The sequence below is a fragment of the Leuresthes tenuis genome, unplaced genomic scaffold (assembly GCF_036924035.1).
Source record: "Leuresthes tenuis unplaced genomic scaffold, fLeuTen1.0.hap1 SCAF_23, whole genome shotgun sequence".
NCBI lineage: Eukaryota > Metazoa > Chordata > Actinopteri > Atheriniformes > Atherinopsidae > Leuresthes > Leuresthes tenuis.
Window position 1 is genome coordinate 2,191,367 of NW_027325377.1, and position 27,417 is coordinate 2,218,783.

At 38.7% G+C, this 27,417-nt stretch overlaps 23 non-coding genes across 23 annotated transcripts; all 23 read right to left on the reverse strand.

Annotated features, from left to right (window-relative positions):
• Positions 1-340: 340 nt before the first annotated feature.
• On the reverse strand, positions 341-414 carry trnat-agu (transfer RNA threonine (anticodon AGU)). Its single transcript has one exon. It is a non-coding gene; the product is annotated as a tRNA-Thr (tRNA).
• Positions 415-719: 305 nt separating this feature from the next.
• On the reverse strand, positions 720-793 carry trnat-agu (transfer RNA threonine (anticodon AGU)). The gene has a single exon. It is a non-coding gene; the product is annotated as a tRNA-Thr (tRNA).
• A 1,645-nt stretch (positions 794-2,438) lies between these two features.
• On the reverse strand, positions 2,439-2,512 carry trnat-agu (transfer RNA threonine (anticodon AGU)). Its single transcript has one exon. It is a non-coding gene; the product is annotated as a tRNA-Thr (tRNA).
• Positions 2,513-2,974: 462 nt separating this feature from the next.
• trnat-ugu (transfer RNA threonine (anticodon UGU)) lies at positions 2,975-3,048 on the reverse strand. The gene has a single exon. It is a non-coding gene; the product is annotated as a tRNA-Thr (tRNA).
• A 1,376-nt stretch (positions 3,049-4,424) lies between these two features.
• trnat-ugu (transfer RNA threonine (anticodon UGU)) lies at positions 4,425-4,498 on the reverse strand. The gene has a single exon. It is a non-coding gene; the product is annotated as a tRNA-Thr (tRNA).
• A 752-nt stretch (positions 4,499-5,250) lies between these two features.
• Positions 5,251-5,324, reverse strand: trnat-agu (transfer RNA threonine (anticodon AGU)). The gene has a single exon. It is a non-coding gene; the product is annotated as a tRNA-Thr (tRNA).
• Positions 5,325-5,608: 284 nt separating this feature from the next.
• trnat-agu (transfer RNA threonine (anticodon AGU)) lies at positions 5,609-5,682 on the reverse strand. The gene has a single exon. It is a non-coding gene; the product is annotated as a tRNA-Thr (tRNA).
• A 2,361-nt stretch (positions 5,683-8,043) lies between these two features.
• trnat-ugu (transfer RNA threonine (anticodon UGU)) lies at positions 8,044-8,117 on the reverse strand. Its single transcript has one exon. It is a non-coding gene; the product is annotated as a tRNA-Thr (tRNA).
• Positions 8,118-9,493: 1,376 nt separating this feature from the next.
• On the reverse strand, positions 9,494-9,567 carry trnat-ugu (transfer RNA threonine (anticodon UGU)). Its single transcript has one exon. It is a non-coding gene; the product is annotated as a tRNA-Thr (tRNA).
• Positions 9,568-10,319: 752 nt separating this feature from the next.
• Positions 10,320-10,393, reverse strand: trnat-agu (transfer RNA threonine (anticodon AGU)). The gene has a single exon. It is a non-coding gene; the product is annotated as a tRNA-Thr (tRNA).
• A 284-nt stretch (positions 10,394-10,677) lies between these two features.
• On the reverse strand, positions 10,678-10,751 carry trnat-agu (transfer RNA threonine (anticodon AGU)). Its single transcript has one exon. It is a non-coding gene; the product is annotated as a tRNA-Thr (tRNA).
• Positions 10,752-13,112: 2,361 nt separating this feature from the next.
• On the reverse strand, positions 13,113-13,186 carry trnat-ugu (transfer RNA threonine (anticodon UGU)). Its single transcript has one exon. It is a non-coding gene; the product is annotated as a tRNA-Thr (tRNA).
• A 752-nt stretch (positions 13,187-13,938) lies between these two features.
• On the reverse strand, positions 13,939-14,012 carry trnat-agu (transfer RNA threonine (anticodon AGU)). The gene has a single exon. It is a non-coding gene; the product is annotated as a tRNA-Thr (tRNA).
• Positions 14,013-14,296: 284 nt separating this feature from the next.
• trnat-agu (transfer RNA threonine (anticodon AGU)) lies at positions 14,297-14,370 on the reverse strand. The gene has a single exon. It is a non-coding gene; the product is annotated as a tRNA-Thr (tRNA).
• Positions 14,371-14,959: 589 nt separating this feature from the next.
• Positions 14,960-15,033, reverse strand: trnat-agu (transfer RNA threonine (anticodon AGU)). Its single transcript has one exon. It is a non-coding gene; the product is annotated as a tRNA-Thr (tRNA).
• A 1,745-nt stretch (positions 15,034-16,778) lies between these two features.
• On the reverse strand, positions 16,779-16,852 carry trnat-ugu (transfer RNA threonine (anticodon UGU)). Its single transcript has one exon. It is a non-coding gene; the product is annotated as a tRNA-Thr (tRNA).
• A 752-nt stretch (positions 16,853-17,604) lies between these two features.
• trnat-agu (transfer RNA threonine (anticodon AGU)) lies at positions 17,605-17,678 on the reverse strand. Its single transcript has one exon. It is a non-coding gene; the product is annotated as a tRNA-Thr (tRNA).
• A 284-nt stretch (positions 17,679-17,962) lies between these two features.
• trnat-agu (transfer RNA threonine (anticodon AGU)) lies at positions 17,963-18,036 on the reverse strand. The gene has a single exon. It is a non-coding gene; the product is annotated as a tRNA-Thr (tRNA).
• A 2,235-nt stretch (positions 18,037-20,271) lies between these two features.
• Positions 20,272-20,345, reverse strand: trnat-ugu (transfer RNA threonine (anticodon UGU)). Its single transcript has one exon. It is a non-coding gene; the product is annotated as a tRNA-Thr (tRNA).
• Positions 20,346-21,097: 752 nt separating this feature from the next.
• On the reverse strand, positions 21,098-21,171 carry trnat-agu (transfer RNA threonine (anticodon AGU)). Its single transcript has one exon. It is a non-coding gene; the product is annotated as a tRNA-Thr (tRNA).
• A 284-nt stretch (positions 21,172-21,455) lies between these two features.
• On the reverse strand, positions 21,456-21,529 carry trnat-agu (transfer RNA threonine (anticodon AGU)). Its single transcript has one exon. It is a non-coding gene; the product is annotated as a tRNA-Thr (tRNA).
• A 3,482-nt stretch (positions 21,530-25,011) lies between these two features.
• Positions 25,012-25,085, reverse strand: trnat-agu (transfer RNA threonine (anticodon AGU)). Its single transcript has one exon. It is a non-coding gene; the product is annotated as a tRNA-Thr (tRNA).
• Positions 25,086-26,195: 1,110 nt separating this feature from the next.
• Positions 26,196-26,269, reverse strand: trnat-agu (transfer RNA threonine (anticodon AGU)). The gene has a single exon. It is a non-coding gene; the product is annotated as a tRNA-Thr (tRNA).
• Positions 26,270-27,417: the final 1,148 nt, after the last annotated feature.

Here is a 27,417-nt window from a genome sequence, read left to right on the forward strand (position 1 = left end):
TACCACAAAGAGACACAAAATTACCACAAAGAGACACAAAACAACCACAGAGAGACACAAAACATCCAGAGACACAAAATGACCACAAAGAGACGCAAAACGACCACAGAGAGACACATAACAAGCAGAAAGAGACACAAAACATCCAGAGACACAAAACGACCACAAAGAGACACAAAACATCCCAAAACTAATTCTGATTTCTAAAAACATTTTTATCAAGTCTGACCAAAGAACAGACTGATAATAATCATGATGTTCATCATTTAATTAAGAGAACCCATGTAAAGTAGAAACCTAATAATTATATGCTAAGTCATAGTTCACTTAACAGGACCACAGGCACTGCTGGGATTTGAACCCAGGATCTCCTGTTTACTAGACAGGCACTTTGACCAACTAAGCCACAGCACCACATAAGTCAGAAGAATGATGAAAGAATAAAGATCAGGAACTGGACTCACTTCGTCCTGAACTGGATGCACTCCAAGAAGCGAGCTCCAGAGACTCTCCCAAAACTAACTCTGTAGCTCAAGAATAGTTAAAGCCATGAGTAGAAGTGCCTCCAATTGGTGCAAAACTTCCTCATATCTTGCAGATTCTTTTGGGTTTTGAACTCAGATCCTCCTGTTCATGAGGAAGGCATTTTCAGCAGTTCAGTAGAACCCTGATAATTAGCTGTTTTAAATGCTAAGTCATCGTTAGCTTAACAGGACCACAGGCACTGCTGGGATTTGAACCCAGGATCTCCTGTTTACTAGACAGGCACTTTGACCAACTAAGCCACAGCACCACATAAGTCAGAGAAATGATGAAAGACACAAAACATTCAGATACACAAAACGACCACAAAGAGACACAAAATGACCACAGAGACACAAAACAACCACAGAGAGACACAAAACAACCACAAAGAGAGACAAAACAAGCACAGAGAGACATAAAACATCCAGAGACACAAAACAACCACAAAGAGACACAAAACAACCACAGAGACACAAAATGACCACAAACCGAGACAAAACTACCACAAAGAGACACAAAATTATCAGAAAGAGACACAAAACAACCACAGAGAGGCACAAAACATCCAGAGACACAAAACAACTACAAAGAGACACAAAACGACCACAAAGAGACACATAACAACCTCAAAGAGACACAAAACTACCACAAAGAGACACAACAACTACAAAGAGACACAAAACGATCACAAAGAGACACAAAACAACCACAAAGACACATAAAACTACCACAAAGAGACACAAAACGACCACAAAGAGGCAAAACATTACCAGAAAGAGACACAGAACGACCACAGAGACACAAAACAACCACAAAGAAAAACAAAACGACTACAAAGAGAGACAAAACAAACACAGAGAGACACAAAATTACCACAAAGAGACAAAAAATAACCACAAGAGACAAAACGACCACAAAGAGACACAAAACGACCACAGAGATACAAAATTACCACAAAGAGAGACAAAACTACCACAAAGAGACACAAAATTACCAGAAAGAGACACAACAACTACAAAGAGACACAAAACGATAACAAAGAGACACAAAACAACCACAAAGAGACATAAAACTACCACAAAGAGACACAAAACGACCACAAAGAGACAAAAAATTACCAGAAAGAGACATAAAACGACCACAAAGAGACACAAAACGACCACAGAGATACAAAATTACCACAAAGAGAGACAAAACTACCACAAAGAGACACAAAATTACCACAAAGAGACACAACAACTACAAAGAGACACAAAACGATAACAAAGAGACACAAAACAACGACAAAGAGACATAAAACTACCACAAAGAGACACAAAACGACCACAAAGAGACAAAAAATTACCAGAAAGAGACATAAAACGACCACAGAGACACAAAACAACCACAGAGACACAAAACAACCACAGACAGACACAAAACAACCACAGAGAGACACAAAATGACCACAAAGAGAGACAAAACTACCACAAAGAGACACAAAACATCCAGATACACAAAACGACCACAAAGAGACACAAAATGACGACAGAGAGACACTAAACGACCACAGAGACACAAAACAACCACAGAGAGACACAAAATTACCAGAAAGAGAAACAAAATATCCAGAGACACAAAACAACCACAAAGAGACACAAAATGACCACAAGAGACAAAACGACCACAAAGAGACACAAAACATCCAGAGACACAAAACAACCACAAAGAGACACAACAACTACAAAGAAACACAAAACGATAACAAAGAGACACAAAAAAACCACAGAGAGACATTAAACTACCACAAAGAGACACAAAACGACCACAAAGAGACAAAAAATTACCAGAAAGAGACACAAAACAACCACAGAGACACAAAACAACTACTAAGAGACACAAAACAACCACCATAGTTAGCTTAAAAGGACCACAGGCACTGCTGGGATTTGAACCCAGGATCTCCTGTTTACTAGACAGGCACTTTGACCAACTAAGCCACAGCGCCACATAAGTCATAAAAATGGTGAAAGACACAAAACATTCAGATAAACAAAACGACCACAGAGACACAAAACAACCACAGACAGACACAAAACAACCACAGAGAGACACAAAATGACCACAAAGAGAGACAAAACTACCACAAAGAGACACAAAACATCCAGATACACAAAACGACCACAAAGAGACAAAAAATGACGACAGAGAGACACAAAATGACCACAAGAGACAAAACGACCACAAAGAGACACAAAACATCCAGAGACACAAAACAACCACAAAGAGACACAACAACTACAAAGAGACACAAAACGATAACAAAGAGACACAAAAAAACCACAGAGAGACATTATACTACCACAAAGAGACACAAAACGACCACAAAGAGACAAAAAATTACCAGAAAGAGACACAAAACAACCACAGAGACACAAAACAACCACCATAGTTAGCTTAAAAGGTCAACAGGCACTGCTGGGATTTGAACCCAGGATCTCCTGTTTACAAGACAGGCACTTTGACCAACTAAGCCACAGCGCCACATAAGTCATGAAAATGATGAAAGACACAAAACATTCAGATACACAAAACGACCACAAAGAGACACAAGATGACCAGAGAGAGACACAAAACGACCACAGAGACACAAAACAACCACAAAGAAAAACAAAACGACTACAAAGAGAGACAAAACAAACACAGAGAGACACAAAATTACCACAAAGAGACACAAAATAACCACAAAAGACAAAACGACCACAAAGAGACACAAAACGACCACAGAGATACAAAATTGCCACAAAGAGAGACAAAACTACCACAAAGAGACACAAAATTACCACAAAGAGACACAAAACATCCAGAGACACATAACGACCACAAAGAGACACAAAACATCCAGAGACACAAAACAACCACAAAGAGACACAAAACGACCACAGAGATACAGAATTACCACAAAGAGAGACGAAACTACCACAAAGAGACACAAAATTACCACAAAGAGACACAAAACAACCACAGAGAGACACAAAACATCCAGAGACACAAAATTACCACAAAGAGACACAACAACTACAAAGAGACACAAAACGATAACAAAGAGACACAAAACAACGACAAAGAGACATAAAACTACCACAAAGAGACACAAAACGACCACAAAGAGACAAAAAATTACCAGAAAGAGACATAAAACGACCACAAAGAGACACAAAACGACCACAGAGATACAAAATTACCACAAAGAGAGACAAAACTACCACAAAGAGACACAAAATTACCACAAAGAGACACAACAACTACAAAGAGACACAAAACGATAACAAAGAGACACAAAACAACGACAAAGAGACATAAAACTACCACAAAGAGACACAAAACGACCACAAAGAGACAAAAAATTACCACAAAGAGAGACAAAACTACCACAAAGAGACACAAAATTACCACAAAAAGACACAACAACTACAAAGAGACATAAAACGACCACAGAGACACAAAACGACCACAGAGACACAAAACAACCACAGACAGACACAAAACAACCACAGAGAGACACAAAATGACCACAAAGAGAGACAAAACTACCACAAAGAGACACAAAACATCCAGATACACAAAACGACCACAAAGAGACAAAAAATGACGACAGAGAGACACAAAATGACCACAAGAGACAAAACGACCACAAAGAGACACAAAACATCCAGAGACACAAAACAACCACAAAGAGACACAACAACTACAAAGAGACACAAAACGATAACAAAGAGACACAAAAAAACCACAGAGAGACATTATACTACCACAAAGAGACACAAAACGACCACAAAGAGACAAAAAATTACCAGAAAGAGACACAAAACAACCACAGAGACACAAAACAACCACCATAGTTAGCTTAAAAGGACCACAGGCACTGCTGGGATTTGAACCCAGGATCTCCTGTTTACAAGACAGGCACTTTGACCAACTAAGCCACAGCGCCACATAAGTCATGAAAATGATGAAAGACACAAAACATTCAGATACACAAAACGACCACAAAGAGACACAAGATGACCAGAGAGAGACACAAAACGACCACAGAGACACAAAACAACCACAAAGAAAAACAAAACGACTACAAAGAGAGACAAAACAAACACAGAGAGACACAAAATTACCACAAAGAGACACAAAATAACCACAAAAGACAAAACGACCACAAAGAGACACAAAACGACCACAGAGATACAAAATTGCCACAAAGAGAGACAAAACTACCACAAAGAGACACAAAATTACCACAAAGAGACACAAAACATCCAGAGACACATAACGACCACAAAGAGACACAAAACATCCAGAGACACAAAACAACCACAAAGAGACACAAAACGACCACAGAGATACAGAATTACCATAAAGAGAGACGAAACTACCACAAAGAGACACAAAATTACCACAAAGAGACACAAAACAACCACAGAGAGACACAAAACATCCAGAGACACAAAATGACCACAAAGAGACGCAAAACGACCACAAAGAGACACATAACAACCACAAAGAGACACAAAACGACCACAGAGAGACACATAACAAGCAGAAAGAGACACAAAACATCCAGAGACACAAAACGACCACAAAGAGACACAAAACATCCCAAAACTAATTCTGACCAACGTAAAGCATTCAGTGGAACCCTGATAATGACCTGTTTTATATGCTAAGTCATAGTTAGCTTAACAGGACCACAGGCACTGCTGGGATTTGAACCCAGGATCTCCTGTTTACTAAACAGGCACTTTGACCAACTAAGCCACAGCGCCACATAAGCCACAAAATTGATGAAAGAAAAAAGATCAGGAACTGGATCCACTTTGTCCTGAACTGGATCCACTTGAGGAAGTAGCTCCACAATCTCTCCCAAAACTAACTCTGATTTCTAAAAACATTTTTATCAAGTCTGACCAAAGAACAGACTCATAATAATCATGATGTTCATCATTTAAAGGTTCATCATTTAATTTAGAGGACCAATGAAAAACATTCAGTAGAACCCTGATAATGAGCTGTTTTATATGCTAAGTCATAGTTAGCTTAAAAGGACCACAGGTACTGCTGGGATTTGAACCCAGGATCTCCTGTTTACTAGACAGGCACTTTGACCAACTAAGCCACAGCACCACATAAGTCATGAAAAAGATGAAAGACACAAAACATTCAGATACACAAAACGACCACAAAGAGACAAAAGATGACCACAGAGAGACACAAAACGACCACAGAGACATAAAACAACCACAGAGAGAGACATAACCACCACAAAGAGAAACAAAACATCCAGAGACACAAAACAACCACAAAGAGACACAAAACGACCACAGAGACACAAAATGACCACAAAGAGAGACAAAACTATCACAAACAGACATAAAATGACCACAAAGAGAGACAAAACAACCACAGAGACACAACAACTACAAAGAGACACAAAACGATCACAAAGAGACACAAAACAACCACAAAGAGACATAAAACTACCACAAATAGACACAAAGCTACCACAAAGAGACACAAAACAACCACAAAGAGACACAAAGCTACCACAAAGAGTCAAAAAAATACCAGAAAGAGACACAAAACAACCACAGAGACACAAAATAACTACAAAGAGACACAAAACAACCACAAAGAGACACAAAATTACCACAAGAGACAAAACGACAACATAAAGACACAAAACAACCACAGAGAGACACATAACGACCACAGAGACACAAAACAACCACAAAGAGTGACAAAACAAGCAGAGAGAGACACAAAATTACCAGAAAGAGACACAAAACATCCAGAGACACGAAACAACCACAAAGAGACACAAAACAACCACAAAGAGACACAAAATGACCTCAAAAAGACACAAAACAACCACAGAGAGACACATAACAACCACAAAGAGACACAAAACAACCACAAAGAGACATAAAACTACCACAAAGAGACACAAAACGACCACAAAGAGACAAAAAATTACCAAAAAGAGACACAAAACAACCACAAAGAGACACAAAACGACCACAGAGACACAAAATGACCACAAAGAGAGACAAAACATCCAGAGACACAAAACAACCACAAAGAGACACAAAACGACCACAGAGACACAAAATGACCACAAACAGAGACAAAACTACCACAAAGAGACACAAAATTACCAGAAAGAGACACAAAACAACCACAGAGAGGCACAAAACATCCAGAGACACAAAACAACTACAAAGAGACACAAAACGACCACAAAGAGACACATAACAACCTCAAAGAGACACAAAACTACCACAAAGAGACACAACAACTACAAAGAGACACAAAACGATCACAAAGAGACACAAAACAACCACAAAGAGACATAAAACTACCACAAAGAGACACAAAACGACCACAAAGAGGCAAAACATTACCAGAAAGAGACACAGAACGACCACAGAGACACAAAACAACCACAAAGAAAAACAAAACGACTACAAAGAGAGACAAAACAAACACAGAGAGACACAAAATTACCACAAAGAGACACAAAATGACCACAAGAGACAAAACGACCACAAAGAGACACAAAACGACCACAGAGATACAAAATTACCACAAAGAGAGACAAAACTACCACAAAGAGACACAAAATTACCACAAAGAGACACAACAACTACAAAGAGACACAAAACGATAACAAAGAGACACAAAACAACGACAAAGAGACATAAAACTACCACAAAGAGACACAAAACGACCACAAAGAGACAAAAAATTACCAGAAAGAGACATAAAACGACCACAAAGAGACACAAAACGACCACAGAGATACAAAATTACCACAAAGAGAGACAAAACTACCACAAAGAGACACAAAATTACCACAAAGAGACACAACAACTACAAAGAGACACAAAACGATAACAAAGAGACACAAAACAACGACAAAGAGACATAAAACTACCACAAAGATACACAAAACGACCACAAAGAGACAAAAAATTACCACAAAGAGAGACAAAACTACCACAAAGAGACACAAAATTACCACAAAAAGACACAACAACTACAAAGAGACATAAAACGACCACAGAGACACAAAACGACCACAGAGACACAAAACAACCACAGACAGACACAAAACAACCACAGAGAGACACAAAATGACCACAAAGAGAGACAAAACTACCACAAAGAAACACAAAACATCCAGATACACAAAACGACCACAAAGAGACACAAAATGACGACAGAGAGACACAAAATGACCACAAGAGACAAAACGACCACAAAGAGACACAAAACATCCAGAGACACAAAACAACCACAAAGAGACACAACAACTACAAAGAGACACAAAACGATAACAAAGAGACACAAAAAAACCACAGAGAGACATTATACTACCACAAAGAGACACAAAACGACCACAAAGAGACAAAAAATTACCAGAAAGAGACACAAAACAACCACAGAGACACAAAACAACCACCATAGTTAGCTTAAAAGGTCAACAGGCACTGCTGGGATTTGAACCCAGGATCTCCTGTTTACAAGACAGGCACTTTGACCAACTAAGCCACAGCGCCACATAAGTCATGAAAATGATGAAAGACACAAAACATTCAGATACACAAAACGACCACAAAGAGACACAAGATGACCAGAGAGAGACACAAAACGACCACAGAGACACAAAACAACCACAAAGAAAAACAAAACGACTACAAAGAGAGACAAAACAAACACAGAGAGACACAAAATTACCACAAAGAGACACAAAATAACCACAAAAGACAAAACGACCACAAAGAGACACAAAACGACCACAGAGATACAAAATTGCCACAAAGAGAGACAAAACTACCACAAAGAGACACAAAATTACCACAAAGAGACACAAAACATCCAGAGACACATAACGACCACAAAGAGACACAAAACATCCAGAGACACAAAACAACCACAAAGAGACACAAAACGACCACAGAGATACAGAATTACCACAAAGAGAGACGAAACTACCACAAAGAGACACAAAATTACCACAAAGAGACACAAAACAACCACAGAGAGACACAAAACATCCAGAGACACAAAATTACCACAAAGAGACACAACAACTACAAAGAGACACAAAACGATAACAAAGAGACACAAAACAACGACAAAGAGACATAAAACTACCACAAAGAGACACAAAACGACCACAAAGAGACAAAAAATTACCAGAAAGAGACATAAAACGACCACAAAGAGACACAAAACGACCACAGAGATACAAAATTACCACAAAGAGAGACAAAACTACCACAAAGAGACACAAAATTACCACAAAGAGACACAACAACTACAAAGAGACACAAAACGATAACAAAGAGACACAAAACAACGACAAAGAGACATAAAACTACCACAAAGAGACACAAAACGACCACAAAGAGACAAAAAATTACCACAAAGAGAGACAAAACTACCACAAAGAGACACAAAATTACCACAAAAAGACACAACAACTACAAAGAGACATAAAACGACCACAGAGACACAAAACGACCACAGAGACACAAAACAACCACAGACAGACACAAAACAACCACAGAGAGACACAAAATGACCACAAAGAGAGACAAAACTACCACAAAGAGACACAAAACATCCAGATACACAAAACGACCACAAAGAGACAAAAAATGACGACAGAGAGACACAAAATGACCACAAGAGACAAAACGACCACAAAGAGACACAAAACATCCAGAGACACAAAACAACCACAAAGAGACACAACAACTACAAAGAGACACAAAACGATAACAAAGAGACACAAAAAAACCACAGAGAGACATTATACTACCACAAAGAGACACAAAACGACCACAAAGAGACAAAAAATTACCAGAAAGAGACACAAAACAACCACAGAGACACAAAACAACCACCATAGTTAGCTTAAAAGGACCACAGGCACTGCTGGGATTTGAACCCAGGATCTCCTGTTTACAAGACAGGCACTTTGACCAACTAAGCCACAGCGCCACATAAGTCATGAAAATGATGAAAGACACAAAACATTCAGATACACAAAACGACCACAAAGAGACACAAGATGACCAGAGAGAGACACAAAACGACCACAGAGACACAAAACAACCACAAAGAAAAACAAAACGACTACAAAGAGAGACAAAACAAACACAGAGAGACACAAAATTACCACAAAGAGACACAAAATAACCACAAAAGACAAAACGACCACAAAGAGACACAAAACGACCACAGAGATACAAAATTGCCACAAAGAGAGACAAAACTACCACAAAGAGACACAAAATTACCACAAAGAGACACAAAACATCCAGAGACACATAACGACCACAAAGAGACACAAAACATCCAGAGACACAAAACAACCACAAAGAGACACAAAACGACCACAGAGATACAGAATTACCATAAAGAGAGACGAAACTACCACAAAGAGACACAAAATTACCAAAAAGAGACACAAAACAACCACAGAGAGACACAAAACATCCAGAGACACAAAATGACCACAAAGAGACGCAAAACGACCACAAAGAGACACATAACAACCACAAAGAGACACAAAACGACCACAGAGAGACACATAACAAGCAGAAAGAGACACAAAACATCCAGAGACACAAAACGACCACAAAGAGACACAAAACATCCCAAAACTAATTCTGACCAACGTAAAGCATTCAGTGGAACCCTGATAATGACCTGTTTTATATGCTAAGTCATAGTTAGCTTAACAGGACCACAGGCACTGCTGGGATTTGAACCCAGGATCTCCTGTTTACTAAACAGGCACTTTGACCAACTAAGCCACAGCGCCACATAAGCCACAAAATTGATGAAAGAAAAAAGATCAGGAACTGGATCCACTTTGTCCTGAACTGGATCCACTTGAGGAAGTAGCTCCACAATCTCTCCCAAAACTAACTCTGATTTCTAAAAACATTTTTATCAAGTCTGACCAAAGAACAGACTCATAATAATCATGATGTTCATCATTTAAAGGTTCATCATTTAATTTAGAGGACCAATGAAAAACATTCAGTAGAACCCTGATAATGAGCTGTTTTATATGCTAAGTCATAGTTAGCTTAAAAGGACCACAGGTACTGCTGGGATTTGAACCCAGGATCTCCTGTTTACTAGACAGGCACTTTGACCAACTAAGCCACAGCACCACATAAGTCATGAAAAAGATGAAAGACACAAAACATTCAGATACACAAAACGACCACAAAGAGACAAAAGATGACCACAGAGAGACACAAAACGACCACAGAGACATAAAACAACCACAGAGAGAGACATAACCACCACAAAGAGAAACAAAACATCCAGAGACACAAAACAACCACAAAGAGACACAAAACGACCACAGAGACACAAAATGACCACAAAGAGAGACAAAACTATCACAAACAGACATAAAATGACCACAAAGAGAGACAAAACAACCACAGAGACACAACAACTACAAAGAGACACAAAACGATCACAAAGAGACACAAAACAACCACAAAGAGACATAAAACTACCACAAATAGACACAAAGCTACCACAAAGAGACACAAAACAACCACAAAGAGACACAAAGCTACCACAAAGAGTCAAAAAAATACCAGAAAGAGACACAAAACAACCACAGAGACACAAAATAACTACAAAGAGACACAAAACAACCACAAAGAGACACAAAATTACCACAAGAGACAAAACGACAACATAAAGACACAAAACAACCACAGAGAGACACATAACGACCACAGAGACACAAAACAACCACAAAGAGTGACAAAACAAGCAGAGAGAGACACAAAATTACCAGAAAGAGACACAAAACATCCAGAGACACGAAACAACCACAAAGAGACACAAAACAACCACAAAGAGACACAAAATGACCTCAAAAAGACACAAAACAACCACAGAGAGACACATAACAACCACAAAGAGACACAAAACAACCACAAAGAGACATAAAACTACCACAAAGAGACACAAAACGACCACAAAGAGACAAAAAATTACCAAAAAGAGACACAAAACAACCACAAAGAGACACAAAACGACCACAGAGACACAAAATGACCACAAAGAGAGACAAAACATCCAGAGACACAAAACAACCACAAAGAGACACAAAACGACCACAGAGACACAAAATGACCACAAACAGAGACAAAACTACCACAAAGAGACACAAAATTACCAGAAAGAGACACAAAACAACCACAGAGAGGCACAAAACATCCAGAGACACAAAACAACTACAAAGAGACACAAAACGACCACAAAGAGACACATAACAACCTCAAAGAGACACAAAACTACCACAAAGAGACACAACAACTACAAAGAGACACAAAACGATCACAAAGAGACACAAAACAACCACAAAGAGACATAAAACTACCACAAAGAGACACAAAACGACCACAAAGAGGCAAAACATTACCAGAAAGAGACACAGAACGACCACAGAGACACAAAACAACCACAAAGAAAAACAAAACGACTACAAAGAGAGACAAAACAAACACAGAGAGACACAAAATTACCACAAAGAGACACAAAATGACCACAAGAGACAAAACGACCACAAAGAGACACAAAACGACCACAGAGATACAAAATTACCACAAAGAGAGACAAAACTACCACAAAGAGACACAAAATTACCACAAAGAGACACAACAACTACAAAGAGACACAAAACGATAACAAAGAGACACAAAACAACGACAAAGAGACATAAAACTACCACAAAGAGACACAAAACGACCACAAAGAGACAAAAAATTACCAGAAAGAGACATAAAACGACCACAAAGAGACACAAAACGACCACAGAGATACAAAATTACCACAAAGAGAGACAAAACTACCACAAAGAGACACAAAATTACCACAAAGAGACACAACAACTACAAAGAGACACAAAACGATAACAAAGAGACACAAAACAACGACAAAGAGACATAAAACTACCACAAAGATACACAAAACGACCACAAAGAGACAAAAAATTACCACAAAGAGAGACAAAACTACCACAAAGAGACACAAAATTACCACAAAAAGACACAACAACTACAAAGAGACATAAAACGACCACAGAGACACAAAACGACCACAGAGACACAAAACAACCACAGACAGACACAAAACAACCACAGAGAGACACAAAATGACCACAAAGAGAGACAAAACTACCACAAAGAAACACAAAACATCCAGATACACAAAACGACCACAAAGAGACACAAAATGACGACAGAGAGACACAAAATGACCACAAGAGACAAAACGACCACAAAGAGACACAAAACATCCAGAGACACAAAACAACCACAAAGAGACACAACAACTACAAAGAGACACAAAACGATAACAAAGAGACACAAAAAAACCACAGAGAGACATTATACTACCACAAAGAGACACAAAACGACCACAAAGAGACAAAAAATTACCAGAAAGAGACACAAAACAACCACAGAGACACAAAACAACCACCATAGTTAGCTTAAAAGGTCAACAGGCACTGCTGGGATTTGAACCCAGGATCTCCTGTTTACAAGACAGGCACTTTGACCAACTAAGCCACAGCGCCACATAAGTCATGAAAATGATGAAAGACACAAAACATTCAGATACACAAAACGACCACAAAGAGACACAAGATGACCAGAGAGAGACACAAAACGACCACAGAGACACAAAACAACCACAAAGAAAAACAAAACGACTACAAAGAGAGACAAAACAAACACAGAGAGACACAAAATTACCACAAAGAGACACAAAATAACCACAAAAGACAAAACGACCACAAAGAGACACAAAACGACCACAGAGATACAAAATTGCCACAAAGAGAGACAAAACTACCACAAAGAGACACAAAATTACCACAAAGAGACACAAAACATCCAGAGACACATAACGACCACAAAGAGACACAAAACATCCAGAGACACAAAACAACCACAAAGAGACACAAAACGACCACAGAGATACAGAATTACCACAAAGAGAGACGAAACTACCACAAAGAGACACAAAATTACCACAAAGAGACACAAAACAACCACAGAGAGACACAAAACATCCAGAGACACAAAATGACCACAAAGAGACGCAAAACGACCACAAAGAGACACATAACAACCACAAAGAGACACAAAACGACCACAGAGAGACACATAACAAGCAGAAAGAGACACAAAACATCCAGAGACACAAAACGACCACAAAGAGACACAAAACATCCCAAAACTAATTCTGACCAACGTAAAGCATTCAGTGGAACCCTGATAATGACCTGTTTTATATGCTAAGTCATAGTTAGCTTAACAGGACCACAGGCACTGCTGGGATTTGAACCCAGGATCTCCTGTTTACTAAACAGGCACTTTGACCAACTAAGCCACAGCGCCACATAAGCCATAAAATTGATGAAAGAAAAAAGATCAGGAACTGGATCCACTTTGTCCTGAACTGGATCCACTTGAGGAAGTAGCTCCACAATCTCTCCCAAAACTAACTCTGATTTCTAAAAACATTTTTATCAAGTCTGACCAAAGAACAGACTCATAATAATCATGATGTTCATCATTTAAAGGTTCATCATTTAATTTAGAGGACCAATGAAAAACATTCAGTAGAACCCTGATAATGAACTGTTTTATATGCTAAGTCATAGTTAGCTTAACAGGACCACAGGCACTGCTGGGATTTGAACCCAGGATCTCCTGTTTACTAGACAGGCACTTTGACCAACTAAGCCACAGCACCACATAAGTCATGAAAAAGATGAAAGACACAAAACATTCAGATACACAAAACGACCACAAAGAGACAAAAGATGACCACAGAGAGACACAAAACGACCACAGAGACATAAAACAACCACAGAGAGAGACAAAACATCCAGAGACACAAAACAACCACAAAGAGACACAAAACATCCAGAGACACAAAACAACCACAAAGAGACACAAAACGACCACAGAGATACAGAATTACCACAAAGAGAGACTAAACTACCACAAAGAGACACAAAATTACCACAAAGAGACACAAAACAACCACAGAGAGACACAAAACATCCAGAGACACAAAATGACCACAAAGAGACGCAAAACGACCACAGAGAGACACATAACAAGCAGAAAGAGACATAAAACATCCAGAGACACAAAACGACCACAAAGAGACACAAAACATCCCAAAACTAATTCTGATTTCTAAAAACATTTTTATCAAGTCTGACCAAAGAACAGACTGATAATAATCATGATGTTCATCATTTAATTAAGAGAACCCATGTAAAGTAGAAACCTAATAATTATATGCTAAGTCATAGTTAACTTAACAGGACCACAGGCACTGCTGGGATTTGAACCCAGGATCTCCTGTTTACTAGACAGGCACTTTGACCAACTAAGCCACAGCGCCACATAAGTCATAAAAATGGTGAAAGACACAAAACATTCAGATAAACAAAACGACCACAAAGAGACACAAAATGACCACAAAAAGACACAAAACAACCACAGAGAGACACAAAACGACCACAGATACACAAAACAACCACAGAGAGACACAAAACGACCACAGAGACACAAAACAAGCACAGAGAGACACAAAACAACCACAAAGAGAGACAAAACAACCACAGAGAGACATAAAACATCCAGAGACACAAAACAACCACAAAGAGACACAAAACGACCACAGAGACACAAAATGACCACAAAGAGAGACAAAACATCCAGAGACACAAAACAACCACAAAGAGACACAAAACGACCACAGAGACACAAAATGACCACAAACAGAGACAAAACTACCACAAAGAGACACAAAATTACCAGAAAGAGACACAAAACAACCACAGAGAGGCACAAAACATCCAGAGACACAAAACAACTACAAAGAGACACAAAACGACCACAAAGAGACACATAACAACCTCAAAGAGACACAAAACTACCACAAAGAGACACAACAACTACAAAGAGACACAAAACGATCACAAAGAGACACAAAACAACCACAAAGAGACATAAAACTACCACAAAGAGACACAAAACGACCACAAAGAGGCAAAACATTACCAGAAAGAGACACAGAACGACCACAGAGACACAAAACAACCACAAAGAAAAACAAAACGACTACAAAGAGAGACAAAACAAACACAGAGAGACACAAAATTACCACAAAGAGACACAAAATGACCACAAGAGACAAAACGACCACAAAGAGACACAAAACGACCACAGAGATACAAAATTACCACAAAGAGAGACAAACTACCACAAAGAGACACAAAATTACCACAAAGAGACACAACAACTACAAAGAGACACAAAACGATAACAAAGAGACACAAAACAACGACAAAGAGACATAAAACTACCACAAAGAGACACAAAACGACCACAAAGAGACAAAAAATTACCAGAAAGAGACATAAAACGACCACAAAGAGACACAAAACGACCACAGAGATACAAAATTACCACAAAGAGAGACAAAACTACCACAAAGAGACACAAAATTACCACAAAGAGACACAACAACTACAAAGAGACACAAAACGATAACAAAGAGACACAAAACAACGACAAAGAGACATAAAACTACCACAAAGAGACACAAAACGACCACAAAGAGACAAAAAATTACCACAAAGAGAGACAAAACTACCACAAAGAGACACAAAATTACCACAAAAAGACACAACAACTACAAAGAGACATAAAACGACCACAGAGACACAAAACGACCACAGAGACACAAAACAACCACAGACAGACACAAAACAACCACAGAGAGACACAAAATGACCACAAAGAGAGACAAAACTACCACAAAGAGACACAAAACATCCAGATACACAAAACGACCACAAAGAGACAAAAAATGACGACAGAGAGACACAAAATGACCACAAGAGACAAAACGACCACAAAGAGACACAAAACATCCAGAGACACAAAACAACCACAAAGAGACACAACAACTACAAAGAGACACAAAACGATAACAAAGAGACACAAAAAAACCACAGAGAGACATTATACTACCACAAAGAGACACAAAACGACCACAAAGAGACAAAAAATTACCAGAAAGAGACACAAAACAACCACAGAGACACAAAACAACCACCATAGTTAGCTTAAAAGGACCACAGGCACTGCTGGGATTTGAACCCAGGATCTCCTGTTTACAAGACAGGCACTTTGACCAACTAAGCCACAGCGCCACATAAGTCATGAAAATGATGAAAGACACAAAACATTCAGATACACAAAACGACCACAAAGAGACACAAGATGACCAGAGAGAGACACAAAACGACCACAGAGACACAAAACAACCACAAAGAAAAACAAAACGACTACAAAGAGAGACAAAACAAACACAGAGAGACACAAAATTACCACAAAGAGACACAAAATAACCACAAAAGACAAAACGACCACAAAGAGACACAAAACGACCACAGAGATACAAAATTGCCACAAAGAGAGACAAAACTACCACAAAGAGACACAAAATTACCACAAAGAGACACAAAACATCCAGAGACACATAACGACCACAAAGAGACACAAAACATCCAGAGACACAAAACAACCACAAAGAGACACAAAACGACCACAGAGATACAGAATTACCATAAAGAGAGACGAAACTACCACAAAGAGACACAAAATTACCACAAAGAGACACAAAACAACCACAGAGAGACACAAAACATCCAGAGACACAAAATGACCACAAAGAGACGCAAAACGACCACAAAGAGACACATAACAACCACAAAGAGACACAAAACGACCACAGAGAGACACATAACAAGCAGAAAGAGACACAAAACATCCAGAGACACAAAACGACCACAAAGAGACACAAAACATCCCAAAACTAATTCTGACCAACGTAAAGCATTCAGTGGAACCCTGATAATGACCTGTTTTATATGCTAAGTCATAGTTAGCTTAACAGGACCACAGGCACTGCTGGGATTTGAACCCAGGATCTCCTGTTTACTAAACAGGCACTTTGACCAACTAAGCCACAGCGCCACATAAGCCACAAAATTGATGAAAGAAAAAAGATCAGGAACTGGATCCACTTTGTCCTGAACTGGATCCACTTGAGGAAGTAGCTCCACAATCTCTCCCAAAACTAACTCTGATTTCTAAAAACATTTTTATCAAGTCTGACCAAAGAACAGACTCATAATAATCATGATGTTCATCATTTAAAGGTTCATCATTTAATTTAGAGGACCAATGAAAAACATTCAGTAGAACCCTGATAATGAGCTGTTTTATATGCTAAGTCATAGTTAGCTTAAAAGGACCACAGGTACTGCTGGGATTTGAACCCAGGATCTCCTGTTTACTAGACAGGCACTTTGACCAACTAAGCCACAGCACCACATAAGTCATGAAAAAGATGAAAGACACAAAACATTCAGATACACAAAACGACCACAAAGAGACAAAAGATGACCACAGAGAGACACAAAACGACCACAGAGACATAAAACAACCACAGAGAGAGACATAACCACCACAAAGAGAAACAAAACATCCAGAGACACAAAACAACCACAAAGAGACACAAAACGACCACAGAGACACAAAATGACCACAAAGAGAGACAAAACTATCACAAACAGACATAAAATGACCACAAAGAGAGACAAAACAACCACAGAGACACAAAATAACTACAAAGAGACACAAAACAACCACAAAGAGACACAAAATTACCACAAGAGACAAAACGACAACATAAAGACACAAAACAACCACAGAGAGACACATAACGACCACAGAGACACAAAACAACCACAAAGAGTGACAAAACAAGCAGAGAGAGACACATAACGACCACAGAGACACAAAACAACCACAAAGAGTGACAAAACAAGCAGAGAGAGACACAAAATTACCAGAAAGAGACACAAAACATCCAGAGACACGAAACAACCACAAAGAGACACAAAACAACCACAAAGAGACACAAAATGACCTCAAAAAGACACAAAACAACCACAGAGAGACACATAACAACCACAAAGAGACACAAAACAACCACAAAGAGACATAAAACTACCACAAAGAGACACAAAACGACCACAAAGAGACAAAAAATTACCAAAAAGAGACACAAAACAACCACAAAGAGACACAAAACGACCACAGAGACACAAAATGACCACAAAGAGAGACAAAACATCCAGAGACACAAAACAACCACAAAGAGACACAAAACGACCACAGAGACACAAAATGACCACAAACAGAGACAAAACTACCACAAAGAGACACAAAATTACCAGAAAGAGACACAAAACAACCACAGAGAGGCACAAAACATCCAGAGACACAAAACAACTACAAAGAGACACAAAACGACCACAAAGAGACACATAACAACCTCAAAGAGACACAAAACTACCACAAAGAGACACAACAACTACAAAGAGACACAAAACGATCACAAAGAGACACAAAACAACCACAAAGAGACATAAAACTACCACAAAGAGACACAAAACGACCACAAAGAGGCAAAACATTACCAGAAAGAGACACAGAACGACCACAGAGACACAAAACAACCACAAAGAAAAACAAAACGACTACAAAGAGAGACAAAACAAACACAGAGAGACACAAAATTACCACAAAGAGACACAAAATGACCACAAGAGACAAAACGACCACAAAGAGACACAAAACGACCACAGAGATACAAAATTACCACAAAGAGAGACAAAACTACCACAAAGAGACACAAAATTACCACAAAGAGACACAACAACTACAAAGAGACACAAAACGATAACAAAGAGACACAAAACAACGACAAAGAGACATAAAACTACCACAAAGAGACACAAAACGACCACAAAGAGACAAAAAATTACCAGAAAGAGACATAAAACGACCACAAAGAGACACAAAACGACCACAGAGATACAAAATTACCACAAAGAGAGACAAAACTACCACAAAGAGACACAAAATTACCACAAAGAGACACAACAACTACAAAGAGACACAAAACGATAACAAAGAGACACAAAACAACGACAAAGAGACATAAAACTACCACAAAGATACACAAAACGACCACAAAGAGACAAAAAATTACCACAAAGAGAGACAAAACTACCACAAAGAGACAAAATTACCACAAAAAGACACAACAACTACAAAGAGACATAAAACGACCACAGAGACACAAAACGACCACAGAGACACAAAACAACCACAGACAGACACAAAACAACCACAGAGAGACACAAAATGACCACAAAGAGAGACAAAACTACCACAAAGAAACACAAAACATCCAGATACACAAAACGACCACAAAGAGACACAAAATGACGACAGAGAGACACAAAATGACCACAAGAGACAAAACGACCACAAAGAGACACAAAACATCCAGAGACACAAAACAACCACAAAGAGACACAACAACTACAAAGAGACACAAAACGATAACAAAGAGACACAAAAAAACCACAGAGAGACATTATACTACCACAAAGAGACACAAAACGACCACAAAGAGACAAAAAATTACCAGAAAGAGACACAAAACAACCACAGAGACACAAAACAACCACCATAGTTAGCTTAAAAGGTCAACAGGCACTGCTGGGATTTGAACCCAGGATCTCCTGTTTACAAGACAGGCACTTTGACCAACTAAGCCACAGCGCCACATAAGTCATGAAAATGATGAAAGACACAAAACATTCAGATACACAAAACGACCACAAAGAGACACAAGATGACCAGAGAGAGACACAAAACGACCACAGAGACACAAAACAACCACAAAGAAAAACAAAACGACTACAAAGAGAGACAAAACAAACACAGAGAGACACAAAATTACCACAAAGAGACACAAAATAACCACAAAAGACAAAACGACCACAAAGAGACACAAAACGACCACAGAGATACAAAATTGCCACAAAGAGAGACAAAACTACCACAAAGAGACACAAAATTACCACAAAGAGACACAAAACATCCAGAGACACATAACGACCACAAAGAGACACAAAACATCCAGAGACACAAAACAACCACAAAGAGACACAAAACGACCACAGAGATACAGAATTACCACAAAGAGAGACGAAACTACCACAAAGAGACACAAAATTACCACAAAGAGACACAAAACAACCACAGAGAGACACAAAACATCCAGAGACACAAAATGACCACAAAGAGACGCAAAACGACCACAAAGAGACACATAACAACCACAAAGAGACACAAAACGACCACAGAGAGACACATAACAAGCAGAAAGAGACACAAAACATCCAGAGACACAAAACGACCACAAAGAGACACAAAACATCCCAAAACTAATTCTGACCAACGTAAAGCATTCAGTGGAACCCTGATAATGACCTGTTTTATATGCTAAGTCATAGTTAGCTTAACAGGACCACAGGCACTGCTGGGATTTGAACCCAGGATCTCCTGTTTACTAAACAGGCACTTTGACCAACTAAGCCACAGCGCCACATAAGCCATAAAATTGATGAAAGAAAAAAGATCAGGAACTGGATCCACTTTGTCCTGAACTGGATCCACTTGAGGAAGTAGCTCCACAATCTCTCCCAAAACTAACTCTGATTTCTAAAAACATTTTTATCAAGTCTGACCAAAGAACAGACTCATAATAATCATGATGTTCATCATTTAAAGGTTCATCATTTAATTTAGAGGACCAATGAAAAACATTCAGTAGAACCCTGATAATGAACTGTTTTATATGCTAAGTCATAGTTAGCTTAACAGGACCACAGGCACTGCTGGGATTTGAACCCAGGATCTCCTGTTTACTAGACAGGCACTTTGACCAACTAAGCCACAGCACCACATAAGTCATGAAAAAGATGAAAGACACAAAACATTCAGATACACAAAACGACCAAAAAGAGACAAAAGATGACCACAAAGAGACACAAAACATCCAGAGACACAAAACAACCACAAAGAGACACAAAACGACCACAGAGACACAAAATGACCACAAAGAGAGACAAAACTATCACAAACAGACATAAAATGACCACAAAGAGAGACAAAACAACCACAGAGACACAACAACTACAAAGAGACACAAAACGATCACAAAGAAACACAAAGCTACCACAAAGAGACACAAAACAACCACAAAGAGACACATAACGACCACAGAGACACAAAACAACCACAAAGAGTGACAAAACAAGCAGAGAGAGACACAAAATTACCAGAAAGAGACACAAAACATCCAGAGACACGAAACAACCACAAAGACACACAAAATGACCACAAGAGACAAAACGACCACAAAGAGACACAAAACATCCAGAGACACAAAACTACCACAAAGAGACACAGAGCAACCACAGAGACACAAAATGACCACACAGAGAGACAAAACGACCACAAAGAGACACAAAATTACCAGAAAGAGACACATAACAACCACAAAGACACACAAAACTACCACAAAGAGACAAAACAACTACAAAGAGACACAAAACGATAACAAAGAGACACAAATCAACCAGAAAGAGACAGAAAACAACCACAGAGACACAAAACAACTACAAAGAGACACAAAACAACCACAAAGAGACACTAAATGACCACAAGAGACAAAACGACCACAAAGAGACACAAAACAACCACAAAGAGACACAAAATGACCACAAGAGACAAAACGACCACATAAAGACACAAAACAACCACAGAGAGACATAAAACGACCAGAGAGACACAAAATTACCACAAAGAGACACAAAACAACCACAAAGAGACACAAAATGACCACAAAGAGAGACAAAACTACCACAAAGAGACACAAAACATCCAGATACACAAAGCAACCACAAAGAGACACAAAATGACCACAAGAGACAAAACGACCACAAAGAAACACAAAACAACCACAGAGAGACACAAAACAACCACAAAGAGACACAAAACGACCACAGACAGACACAAAACGACCACAAAGAGACACAAAATGACCACAAAGAGAGACAAAACTACCACAAAGAGACACAAAACATCCAGATACACAAAACGACCACAAAGAGAGACAAAAAATCCAGAGACACAAAACTACCACAAAGAGACACAAAATGACCACAAGAGACAAAACGACCACAAAGAGACTCAAAACATCCAGAGACACAAAACTACCAAAAAGAGACACAAAACGACCACAGAGACACAAAATGACCACACAGAGAGACAAAACGACCACAAAGAGAAACAAAATTACCAGAAAGAGACACAAAACAACCAAAAAGAGACACAAAATGACCACAAGAGACAAAAAGACCACAAAAAGACACAAAACAACCACAGAGAGACATAAAACGACCACAGAGACACAAAACAACAGAGAGACACAAAACGACCAAAGAGACACAAAACAACCACAGACAGACACAAAACGACCACAAAGAGACACAAAATGACCACAAAGAGAGACAAAACTACCACAAAGAGACACAAAACATCCAGATACACAAAACGACCACAAAGAGAGACAAAAAATCCAGAGACACAAAACAACCACAAAGAGACACAAAATGACCACAAGAGACAAAACGACCACAAAGAGACTCAAAACATCCAGAGACACAAAACTACCAAAAAGAGACACAAAACGACCACAGAGACACAAAATGACCACACAGAGAGACAAAACGACCACAAAGAGAAACAAAATTACCAGAAAGAGACACATAACAACCACAAAGAGACACAACAACTACAAAGAAACACAAAATGATAACAAAGAGACACAAAACGATAACAAAGAGACAAAAAACAACCACAAAGAGACATAAAACTACCACAAAGAGACACAAAACGACCACAAAGAGAAAAAAAAATTACCAGAAAGAGACACAAAACAACCAAAAAGAGACACAAAATGACCACAAGAGACAAAAAGACCACACAGAGAGACAAAACGACCACAAAGAGAAACAAAATTACCAGAAAGAGACACAAAACAACCAAAAAGAGACACAAAATGACCACAAGAGACAAAAAGACCACAAAAAGTCACAAAACAACCACAGAGAGACATAAAACGACCACAGAGACACAAAACAACAGAGAGACACAAAACGACCAAAGAGACACAAAACAACCACAGACAGACACAAAACGACCACAAAGAGACACAAAATGACCACAAAGAGAGACAAAACTACCACAAAGAGACACAAAACATCCAGATACACAAAACGACCACAAAGAGAGACAAAAAATCCAGAGACACAAAACAACCACAAAGAGACACAAAATGACCACAAGAGACAAAACGACCACAAAGAGACTCAAAACATCCAGAGACACAAAACTACCAAAAAGAGACACAAAACGACCACAGAGACACAAAATGACCACACAGAGAGACAAAACGACCACAAAGAGAAACAAAATTACCAGAAAGAGACACATAACAACCACAAAGAGACACAACAACTACAAAGAAACACAAAATGATAACAAAGAGACACAAAACGATAACAAAGAGACAAAAAACAACCACAAAGAGACATAAAACTACCACAAAGAGACACAAAACGACCACAAAGAGAAAAAAAAATTACCAGAAAGAGACACAAAACAACCAAAAAGAGACACAAAATGACCACAAGAGACAAAACGACCACATAAAGACACAAAACAACCACAGAGAGACATAAAACGACCACAGAGAGACACAAAATTACCACAAAGAGACACAAAACAACCACAAAGAGACACAAAATGACCACAAAGAGAGACAAAACTACCACAAAGAGACACAAAACATCCAGATACACAAAGCAACCACAAAGAGACACAAAATGACCACAAGAGACAAAACGACCACAAAGAAACACAAAACAACCACAGAGAGACACAAAACAACCACAAAGAGACACAAAACGACCACAGAGACACAAAATGACCACAAAGAGAGACAAAATTACCACAAAGAGACACAAAACAACCACAGAGAGAGACAAAACATCCAGAGACACAAAACGACCTCAAAGAGACACATAACAACCACAAAGATACACAAAATAACCACAGAGAGACACATAACAAACAGAAAGAGACACAAAATATCCAGAGACACAAAACGACCACAAAGAGACACAAAACATCCCAAAACTAATTCTGATTTCTAAAAACATTTTTATCAAGTCTGACCAAAGAACAGACTCATAATAATCATGATGTTCATCATTTAAAGGTTCATCATTTAATTTAGAGGACCAATGAAAAACATTCAGTGCAACCCTGATAATGAGCTGTTTTATATGCTAAGTCATAGTTAGCTTAAAAGGACCACAGGTACTGCTGGGATTTGAACCCAGGATCTCCTGTTTACTAGACAGGCACTTTGACCAACTAAGCCACAGCACCACGTAAGTCATAAAATAGATGAAAGAATAAAGATCAGGATCTGGATCCCCTTTGTCCTGAACTGGATCCACTTGAAGAAGTAGCTCCACAGCCATAAGTCATAAAAATGATGAAAGACACAAAACATTCAGATACACAAAACGACCACAAAGAGAGACAAAATGACCACAGAGAGACACAAAACGACTACAAAGAGACACAAAAAAACCACAAAGAGACACAAAACGACCACAGTGACACAAAATGACAACAAAGAGAGACAGAACAACCACAAAGAGACACAAAACAACCACAGAGAGGCACAAAACATCCAGAGACACAAAACGACCAAAAAGAGACACAAAACGACGACATAGAAACACATAACAACCACAAAGAGACACAAAACTACCACAAAGAAACAAAACAACCACAAAGAGACATAAAACTACCACAAAGAGACACAAAACGACCGCAAAGAGACAAAAAATTACAAGAAAAAGACACAAAACTACCACAGAGACACAAAACAACTACAAAGAGACACAAAACAACCACAAAGAGACACAAAATGACCACAAGAGACATAACAACCACAAAAAGACACAAAACAACCACAGAGAGACATAAAACGACCACAGAGACACAAAACAACCACAGAGAGACATAAAATGACCACAGAGACACAAAACAACCACAAAGAGACACAGAATGACCACAAAGAGAGACAGAACTACCACAAAGAGACACAAAAAATCCAGATACACAAAACTACCTCAAAGAGACACAAAATGACCACAAAGAGAGACAAAACTACCACAAAGAGACACAAAAAATCCAGATACACAAAACTACCTCAAAGAGACACAAAATGACCACAAGAGACAAAACGACCACAAAGAGACACAAAACATCCAGAGACACATAACGACCACAAAGAGACACAAAACACATGTCATGTGAATGGCTTAAAATTACACACCAGAAGCATGAAATGGGTATAAATGATATGCTAATAGCTGTTTGCTATTTATGTGCACTTTAATTTAGAGGACCAATGAAAAATATTCAGTAGAACCCTGATAATGAACTGTTTTATATGCTAAGTCATAGTTAGCTTAACAGGACCACAGGCACTGCTGGGATTTGAACCCAGGATCTCCTGTTTACTAGACAGGCACTTTGACCAACTAAGCCACAGCACCACATAAGTCATAAAAAAGATGAAAGACACAAAACATTCAGATACACAAAACGACCACAGAGAGACAAAAGATGACCACAAAGAGACACAAAACATCCAGAGACACAAAACAACCACAAAGAGACACAAAACGACCACAGAGACACAAAATGACCACAAAGAGAGACAAAACTATCACAAACAGACATAAAATGACCACAAAGAGAGACAAAACAACCACGGAGACACAACAACTACAAAGAGACACAAAACGATCACAAAGAGACACAAAACAACCACAAAGAGACATAAAACTACCACAAAGAGACACAAAGCTACCACAAAGAGACACAAAACAACCACAAAGAGACACAAAGCTACCACAAAGAGTCAAAAAATTACCAGAAAGAGACACAAAACAACCACAGAGACACAAAATAACTACAAAGAGACACAAAACAACCACAAAGAGACACAAAATTACCACAAGAGACAAAACGACAACATAAAGACACAAAACAACCACAGAGAGACACATAACGACCACAGAGACACAAAACAACCACAGAGAGTAACAAAACAACCACAAAGAGTGACAAAACAAGCAGAGAGAGACACAAAACATCCAGAGACACAAAACAACCACAAAGAGACACAAAATTACCACAAGAGACAAAACGACAACATAAAGACACAAAACAACCACAGAGAGACACATAACGACCACAGAGACACAAAACAACCACAGAGAGTAACAAAACAACCACAAAGAGTGACAAAACAAGCAGAGAGAGACACGAAACGACCACAAAGAGACACAAAACATCCAGAGACACAAAACAACCACAAAGAGACACAAAACTACCACAGAGACACAAAATGACCACAAAGAGAGACAAAACTACCACAGAGAGGCACAAAACATCCAGAAACAAAAAACGACCACGAAGAGACACATAACAACCACAAAGAGACACAAAACTACCACAAAGAGACACAACAACTACAAAGAGACACAAAACGATCACAAAGAGACACAAAACAACCACAAAGAGACATAAAACTACCACAAAGAGACACAAAACGACCACAAAGAGACAAATAAATTCCAGAAAGAGACACAAAACAAGCACAGAGACACAAAACAACTACAAAGAGACACAAAACAAC